This window comes from Macadamia integrifolia, unplaced genomic scaffold (genome assembly GCF_013358625.1).
Source record: "Macadamia integrifolia cultivar HAES 741 unplaced genomic scaffold, SCU_Mint_v3 scaffold263, whole genome shotgun sequence".
Taxonomy (NCBI): domain Eukaryota; kingdom Viridiplantae; phylum Streptophyta; class Magnoliopsida; order Proteales; family Proteaceae; genus Macadamia; species Macadamia integrifolia.
Window position 1 is genome coordinate 264,888 of NW_024868844.1, and position 9,394 is coordinate 274,281.

Genomic DNA, 9,394 nt, shown 5'->3' on the forward strand with positions numbered 1-9,394 from the left:
AAAAATCACGTTGGGAGCCTCTCAGGTGGGTCGGACAGCCCACTTGTCTGACCCACTAGTCAGACCCACCGGTCTTGACCGACGGGTAGGTCGGCCCACTAGTCAACCCACTGATCTGGCCTGCCGGTTGGGCCCGAGGGTCCTGCTAAGACCGACGGGCAGGGTGGCCAGCCGGTTGGGCCAGCTGGTTGGGCCCGAGGGTCCTGCCCTCTCAGGCGGTGCCCACAGGCAGGCCAAATGGCCCACTGGTCTTGGCCCACCGGTCTTCGCGGAAATGCCATTTTCATCTGAAACCTTCCCTAACCTTTGGAGAATCAAATGGGGCTCTTCCAAACCCATTCTCCACACATTCAAGGTCTCATAAGGTAGTTATAACCTAGATCTAGGTTAGATTTAAGAAATGAAATGCCATCTTACCTCCTTTGCTCAAGAACTCCTTCTAAACCCCAAAATCACTTCAAATCAACAATGCTTCTCCAACCTTATAAACACTTCTTCAAATCCTTCAAAATCAACACATAGATCATCTATTAAACCTTAGATTCATCATCTCAAGGGGGATTTACAAGACCTCAAGAAACCCTACCCAAATCAAGGGTTTTACTTGGGTATGGTGAAAGCTTAAGGAACCCAGCCTTTGCTCACCTCTAGACGTAGATCTAGCGTTGGAGATCACTCTTTCGATGTCGGAATGGGAAGATCAAGCCTCGACGCCGCTGAAATCCATCTCTTCTTCCTCTTCCTCTTCCTTCTCTTCTCCTCTTCTCCTCTTCTCCTCTTCTTTCCCTTCTTTTCTCTCTCCTCTTTACTCTTCTCACCAACGTCCTAGTGTCATAAATGAGAAAAGAAAAAGGAACATAAATGCTATATATACTTCTTAAAATAACTAAGTAATCACATGGGTGGGTCACTCAGGTGGGTGGATGCGTCCACCTGTGACCGCCCACCTGAGGGCCCAAACTTGCCCAACAAGTGGGATTTTGACAGAGTTCGGCCCTCGGCACGAAACTCACTCTTGGCATCAGACGTAATATACGTATGCGCCATATTATATGGCTACATACCTGCTTTATCCGTACATGGCCTTGTGATAGGTGCATGTACACGGCTTGGGTACACCCGTCTCCTCTGGCACTGGCTCGGACTTGTCCGGCTAGCCGGTGTTTAAGGTCACCCTTGCCATCATGGTCCATAAGGAACCCGCCTTAACTCTCTCCGGTTCGGGTCCTGCATGGTTAAACCAGGTCAACCGTGTAATCAGACCGGGTTTAAGAAGTAGGATATTACATTTAATGTCATTTCCTTTTAAACCTTCCTATGGGGGAAGTGTCTTTTATTTTGTTATTTAATATTTAAGATTTCTGTTGTACTTTTTTATGAATTAATTGCATATTTGTATTTATTTTATTTTGTTTATTCTCATGCTTTGTCGAAATCTATACCGGTTCATTTCCTAAAATGAAATCAATGACCAAACTCTTAGACCAGATTTGGGGTCGTTACATTGACGTTCTTCACTGATGAGAGGAATGATCACTTTTCTCACGTGCCGAGAATCAGATTCAATTAATTGGTAGCTGGTGGTTGATAGTTGTATGTAATGTTGAGGAAAGAGATTCGGATGAAAGAGGTACGATGGGATATTCCTCCCCGGTTTGAAACTAAATGTTGAGCGGTAGATCAAGTAAAAGCTGGCAATCCTCCACCGAACAACTCCTCCTTTATAGTAGGAGCTCTTAGTTAACATGGCTTTTGCACCAATGTAAGAACTAATAGGAATGCATGTGAAAGCATCAACAACGGCGGGATTTCGCCTTTCATGTGGGGTAGGGTAGTCATTTTTCCCTCCCATTTGTCTTGGCATAGGGGCACATTGCATTGTCTGTGTTCTACAATCACGCCTATTCTTTCTCAAATCTCAACCTATGGCTTCTATACCTTAGGACAATTAGAGTTATTGCCGCCGTTTACCGGGGCTTCCATTCAAAGCTTATAACACTTCTCCTTCCGACCTTCCAACATTGGGCAGGTGCCAGACTCTATACATTGTGTTACCACTTTGCAGAGTCTTGTGTTCTTAATAAACAATCACTACCACTGCTTCACGTTAGCACGTGCTTATTTACTACCAGCCTAATCGTAGACCACCCTCACTCCTTTCCCTAATATGAACCTTGAGTTTTCAAAGCCTTTTTGACTCAACCTGGCTAGTTTGCCTTACTCTACTGGCACTTCAAAAGGCAAAACTCTCATCGTAGTTTGGCGACCTAAGGGGCAGACACTTTTTGTTGTTGTGCCTATAGCTCTTATGAGGACGGGCTTACCTCGGATCATACCATCTTTCTACAGTATGAGAATATGACGGAGAGACGACCGTGCTGACCTGTTAGTGCAGTTGTACTTGTCATTCTTCTTGTTGGCTACAATTGCATTCATGGCGGAGATAGCTTGTCCCACTCGTAGCATAATTGGGCTTTTTTGCTAATTGGGCTTTACACAAAAGTAAAATTATGCCTCTTCAGTAGTTTAACTAAGGAGCGGTCTTTTGCTGTATGCATGTTTTTACGATGATTCGTTCAGTTCTGCCGGAGCGGTGGGTGGTTCATGATAGTAGGGATTCTATATCTAGGTATTAGCTACTGGCGCCCCAATAAATAATAGATGGAATCAGACCCGGAATCAATGGAGAATAAACAGTTTCAAGTGAGGGAATGAAACTCTATTACGAGACTATCGACCCCCGGCCCCAACATTCATTCAAAAACAATCTACATATATATATATATATATATATATATCTCTATGCTTTAGAGACATGTTCTCCCGTGAGTAGGGTGCAAGTCTGGCTCACTGGCCCAGAGCTCGAGCAAGCCCAGAAATGTCATCTAGGCTAGGCTTTTTAGCCTTTGGGCTGGGCCATGGTTGGGATTTGTAAGTCCGTGGTTGGGCCTGGGCTGAATCTTTGGGTTGAGCCCAACCCTATTACATTGTGTTGTGAGAGAGATAAGAATGCTACCTTGTCGTCGCCCTGGCGCCAGCATAGGGGCCAATGGGAGCACATGTCCTTGCATCCAACTGGGAGAGGTGGGGTAGTCATCTTCTTACCTTTGTGTCTGGGACAGGATCGCATGACCAGATGGTGTTCTTTTCTCTTTTAGTTATATTATATTCATTTATATGCCTCAAATTTTAGGCTATGGATTTAATATCATAATGTACATTTATAATTAATATATTAAATGTATAAATGTTTGGATCCAAATCCACTGAAATCACTGAGCTGCCCAGTGAAGCATCCATAGGGAAGGAAGATCCACACACACACCCCAATACATGGGCACACCCCCAATTGTCGGATGCCTCATTGGACATCCCAGTGGTTAGAGAGGATCCGAACACTAAATGTTTATGGTACAATTTTTTTTTTTTTATAAAAATCTTTTCCTCAGTTTTATATCATAAAAGAAAACATGAAAATGATATAAACAATGTCAAGTCTGGCCCTCCATGAACCCAAGAAGCCTGGGCCTGGGCTTGGCCAAAAGGGTAACAGTTTCCTTTCACTCTTGTATACTTCCATGTGGGCTTTAGGCTATTTATTTGAAGGAGAAAATAATGGTTGCCAGGTTGTGCATCCTTGCACCTAAACACAAAGGTGGCGAAATGACTCCCATTAACCCTATGATGATGCAGGGGTCATGTGATCTGATAGTGTTCTCTCTACCTTAGTTGAAAGTGAATTAACGTACATTTGCATGAGATTTTTTCTTTTCTGCTTCTGAAATATGTCATTTCAAAATGAAAAAGAACAATTTAACATCTAAACGGAGGAAAGTGTAAAAGTTTAATTTACCCCTTTGATTGCATCATTCTCTTCAATAAAACCATATTTCTTTAACATCTACATGGCAGTGTTTATACAACATATTAGCTAGCATTGTCTACCAAGCATTTCCTAATCATTGCCTCTTTTGCAATATTTTTAATCACAAAGACTAGACTGTCGTAGATTTGAGCAAATTATATATCACAATTTGTAACTTTCACCGACTCCACTGGGGCTAAGGGGGACAATAGCATGTGGCATTATTAGTTTAAATATTTGTAAGAAAGAAAAATATTTTAAACCATCCTTACCAATGCTGCTATATATATATATATATATATATAATTTTGTTTATTTATTTATTTATTTTTAATCAAGGTGTTTGGGCTAGCTTACGCACACCTCGACTAATCCTCGAGAAGATGTACAGATGGGGAATTGAATCTTAGACCGTGTGCCTAATCCACACAATCCCTAGTTCGTCCTAACCATCTGGGCTACTCACGAGTGGGTACAGAATAAATAAGAAAACACACACTCACACAATGCGTGATTCAATCTCACGACCTCCTCCCTTGGGTGTCGATTTTACAAGCCGAAGTTACCACCATTAGGCTATCCTAGTGTTCGTAATTGTATGCCATATATTTTATTGATTGCCTTTCAATTTTTGTGGGCTTCTCCACATCATCATGGATTTAAAAAAGGGTATTGAATAGTGTTATTGATTGATTTGTACATACTGATATTTTTTTACCATTACAAGTTTGATTGGCTGAATCAAATAAAATATTTAATGAAAAAAAATAATTCTTCTCCACATCATCATGGATTTAAAAAAGGGTACTGGATAGTGTTATTGATTGATTTGTACATACTGATATTTTTTTACCATTACAAGTTTGATTGGCTGAATCAAATTAAATATTTAATGAAAAAAAATAATTCTTCTCCATGGACTGGGGACTCATCCCAATGTTTGAATGATTTAGAGATGTATACCTGGGTCCTCCCAACTATGAGATGGCTCCCTACTCTGATTTCATTGAAAGAGTCGGATCCTATATACTTATCGATACATATTGGCTGATACAATCAATAATATAATTCTCTTTGATGGACATGTGTTATCTACTACATGCATATAAACACGTGTCATCATGTGATAATTCAAAAATAAAAAATAAAAGGAATGAAGGCGAACCTTCTGGGAGAGCTAATTATGGGGAAGCTCTACTCCAATAACGCAATTTGTCTTGTCACCAATACGCCTTAATCTGTAATATTGACGGTAATCAATACTGTGAACTAAACCATGTTTCACATCACCCTCTATTCATCAATGAAGTTTAATCTGATTAGACTCCAGCACATATAAAGGTTGACAAAAATGAAGAATTTTCTTTTTTTCCAAATCATGAGAAGAATCCAAATGTCTAATACATGGTGCATCATAAGCATTGGATCGCTATTTAATTGAATTTTTTACTTTGTAAATGGTAATGAAGTTTTTTCTTTTTCTATCCTAAATAAATAAATAAAATTTTCCTTTTCAAGTGGGAAGAAAGAATGTGCCCTTGGTTGAGGTTAACTTACTACCTATCTACCCTAACAATTAAAATAATCACATTGACCCTTTTAATGATAGGAAACTTCATGCATGGTCTCAAAAAAATTCTAATTATTCACCTAAAAGAAGGTAAAACTTATCATTATTATTATTATTATTATTATTATTATTATTATTATTATTATTATTACATTTAATAAATTGAATCTTATAGAATGTTTTTAGAGAAACAGATCAACCCGAAAAGCCCTCCAAAATTAAGATAGACATATTTTATGTTTTGTTTATTTTGAAACGAGCCAAATTGAAACCGTGCCTAAGATTCTGATAAATTTTCTATGATGGACTGCTCGACCTCCTCAACCCAAATCATATGACAGAATCACAAGGGGATGATTTAAGGATAATTTTTTCTACGCCTGATTGTTGTTTGCATGCTATCAGCTCTCTCAATAGTTTATGAAAAAAATGTTATAGGTTGAAACAGCTTTTTAACATTCTCAGCATAAGATTCAATAATTTTGATCATCAAACCTTATACATGCAAGAGACTCGTGTAATCAAATACTATTTTTTTTTCCAATGCAACAAGTTTCTAAAAAGTGCTGTTTCACTTTTACCTCTTTAACCTCTAACGCTTTTTACCCTTAAAAAAAAATCGAACAACCGTGTACCTTAGGGTGCATTTTAGACGTCACAGCTGTCCTGATGTCTTGATGTTGTCCAGATGTCCCATAGTCTACAGGTGACATGAGAGCAAAGAATCACAAGATAAGGTATCTTTTCCCAAGGGAAAAGATAAATGGGATCAACAGAGCATCAAGCGACCCCACAAGTGATTGCTAAATGCCTCTGATTTGAACCTGAAATCACGACAATGCCACCTAGACAGAGAGTGGCAATATTGTGTCCCCTTTGAAACCCAATAAAACCACCCTGTCTTTATGTTCGTGTCCACCCTTCATTGGCTGCAAGGGTTGCAAAGACTGTTCTTTTTTCATTAAATCAAGGGAAATGATTTCCTAAAGAAGCAACGTGGCCCTTGTGCCAATGCAAGGACTTATCGGAGTATATGTAAAAGCATCAACATGCCAGGTTTCCACTTTTCATGAGGGTTGGGGCAATGATTTTTCCCCTTCACATCTAAGTATAACTAAGGACGATATTGCCTTTTAAGCTTCTATTTTCCTTAGATTAATTAAATGTTTTTGACAATACACAGAGCTTGAATTAATGAGCTTAATTCTAGGAAGATAAAGTCCTGTTGTCTCATTATTGTACTTAATCCCTAATTTTCTTTTTTAATTGTCTTATATTACGCCTAAGTTTGATTGCTTTCTTGGATGAAATAAAACTGGTTTTTTTTTTTTTTTTTATTACCTGCTGTTTGATTGTATGAACAAAATCAAAGAAAATGTATGACAACTTCCAATATTGTTGTTTAGCTGTCTAAGAATTGTTAGTCAATTAGTTATTCCCTCAATTTTTTTTTTCTCCGTAAAATTTATTCCATCATTCTCACTGGGAGAAAAAATAATTATTCCTCCAATTTGTAAGGGAGAAAACAGAAGTTAAGTATGATAAAAAAAAAAAAAAACAATTTTATTCATCAAAATGTAAATACATAGTGTCAAAGTTACAAGCCTCCAGAAATAATCATAGAGTGGAATTTGGTCAAACTATCATACTTGTCACTAATAAGGCTTTCCTAGCTAGACAACAACTATCTTGTTAACTCCCCTATAAATTGTCTCAGACCAACATTCACTAAAATAAGTGTCAAAATGTAGAATATCTTCTACAATAGGTTGCACCATAATTGGAACATCAGGAGATGTCAGGGTGTTAATTATTTCGGTTCACATATATTTTGACTAAAATCAAAACTGCACCATTTACTAAACGATTGCACTTTCTGAAACCACAATCATTTAGTAAACGGTTTGGGTTTCTGTGGGTTTTTATATGGTTTTGATTTCGGTTTATTCCATATCGTCTCTAAACAATTAGCAATCGATTTGCTAGTTTACTAAAATTTTCTTTTGGTGATAAACGATTCAATCTTGAGAATGTGAAATGCAAATCATTATGTTTTGTTAAAACAACCAAACAACTAAGCAAAATAAAATATTTTGATAAAAAATAGTCTCAAGCACATCTAACAAGTTGGTAAGTAATGCTTACATCAAAGATTTTCTTCTTCTTTCCCCCCCTCCCAAATAATGTGTTATAATATTGAAAAAATATATATAATATATCATGGTATAAGCAAAAATTACAATTTTATCAGTATATATTCTACTTAGTGCGTAGATTAATTTAATCGGCATTCTAAACAAAGAGAAAACTACCTCTAGAATTACTTGCAGGCTTGCAGCACTCAATCTTTGAATCAAATGAGATACTAATGATATTTTGCAACTACCTTATTTAAACGGGTTAATTAGATTTGTTTTGACGGTTTAAATGGTTCAATTTTCATGGTTTCAATTCAGTTTGAAACCAATGGTTAAAAGGATAGGTTCGGTTTCAACCCGTTTTGCTAATCGGCTTGAAATTTGAAACCATAACCAAACCATTTACTAAACGGTTTTGTGGTTTTGGTGTAAATGGCTAGGTTCGGTTTCGATAAACAATTTCAGTTTCAAATTCACATCCTTAAGTAGATGTATGGATGTTCACACAAATCTAATGAGAAGTTTTCTTATATTTTTTATCATTTAAAATTTAAACAACCAAAGCGATCACATCTCTGTTTTTAGTTGCTTTTCCTTTCCCTTATTGAGCATAAACAAAACGCAACCTACATGTCTAGATTCTCTATGTGTCTAAGGTTGTGTTTGGTGATCAGCTATTAGAATGTTTCAGAAGTTTTTTTTTTTGTTTTATGCGAACACAAAAATGGTATCTTTCGTTTGGTGTTGGTGAAGAAAAATGGTTTTTCGTTTTAGTGAGACGAACTGACCAACAAAAAAAAAAGGGGGAAAAACGAAAATATTGGAACATGGTTAACCTTATTTCATTATCTAAGAAACATTTTTTTCCCAAAGTAAAATGGTTATAACTTTACTTTGAAACGTTATAACCTCGAGAAAAATGTATTTATTATTTTTACATGCCTTACGAGAAATTGTATTCATCATCTCTCATTTTCTCATACTTGAATATTTATGAGAACAAAGCACTTGAAATTCTAATGGTGGTCACAACTGAATACCCTTTGTCCTTGAGTTGATTTGAAGTCATTGAGATCATTTGCACAATTTAGTTCGCAGCTGCATTTGGTTTTATTGTCTGTTTTTTAAATTGTTTTTGAAACAGATTTACCAAACACCATTTTTTAGATGAAAAACAATTTTCTAACACATGAATAGAAAATTATGGTTTCAACAGGAAAAGTCTTGTTTGAAATAGAATTGTTACCAAATGCAATCTAAGGCTCACACAGACATCTAGAAACACTTTTGTTGGATGTTGTTAACAAAGACCTAGACGGGATATCATAAGGTAGCCAATGGAGATTTTTTTTTTTTAATTTAATGAGCTAATGGAGATGTTTTCGTTCTGTTTTTGTGAGTTACAAATTTTTCATGGATTCTAAGCCGAGAAACACAAAAGTGAACATTGCTTTATACTTTTGTGATGTTTTTTGGTGGGGGTGTATATCAGTTTGAAACTATGACACTGAGAACACAGGATGATTTTGACTGTCTCACAAATCACATCATTTGAAAAAGGGTTTCCCTAATGACTTTATATTTGAGTTCTTGACTATTGTCAGAAAATGGGATGGGAACGTCCTATTTTTTGGGTCACTCATTCAAAAAATTAACAAAGAAACATTAGGAGGGATGAATCAATCACCCTAAGCCTCACCCACACAAGACCTCCACGTGACCTTAGCTTTTTCGTAGTCAGTCCTTCCCACCACATAGCAAAATGTCCCTACCAATATAGTCATGTCTAGGAGCACTAGGTTTTTCACAAAATCCCTGTGT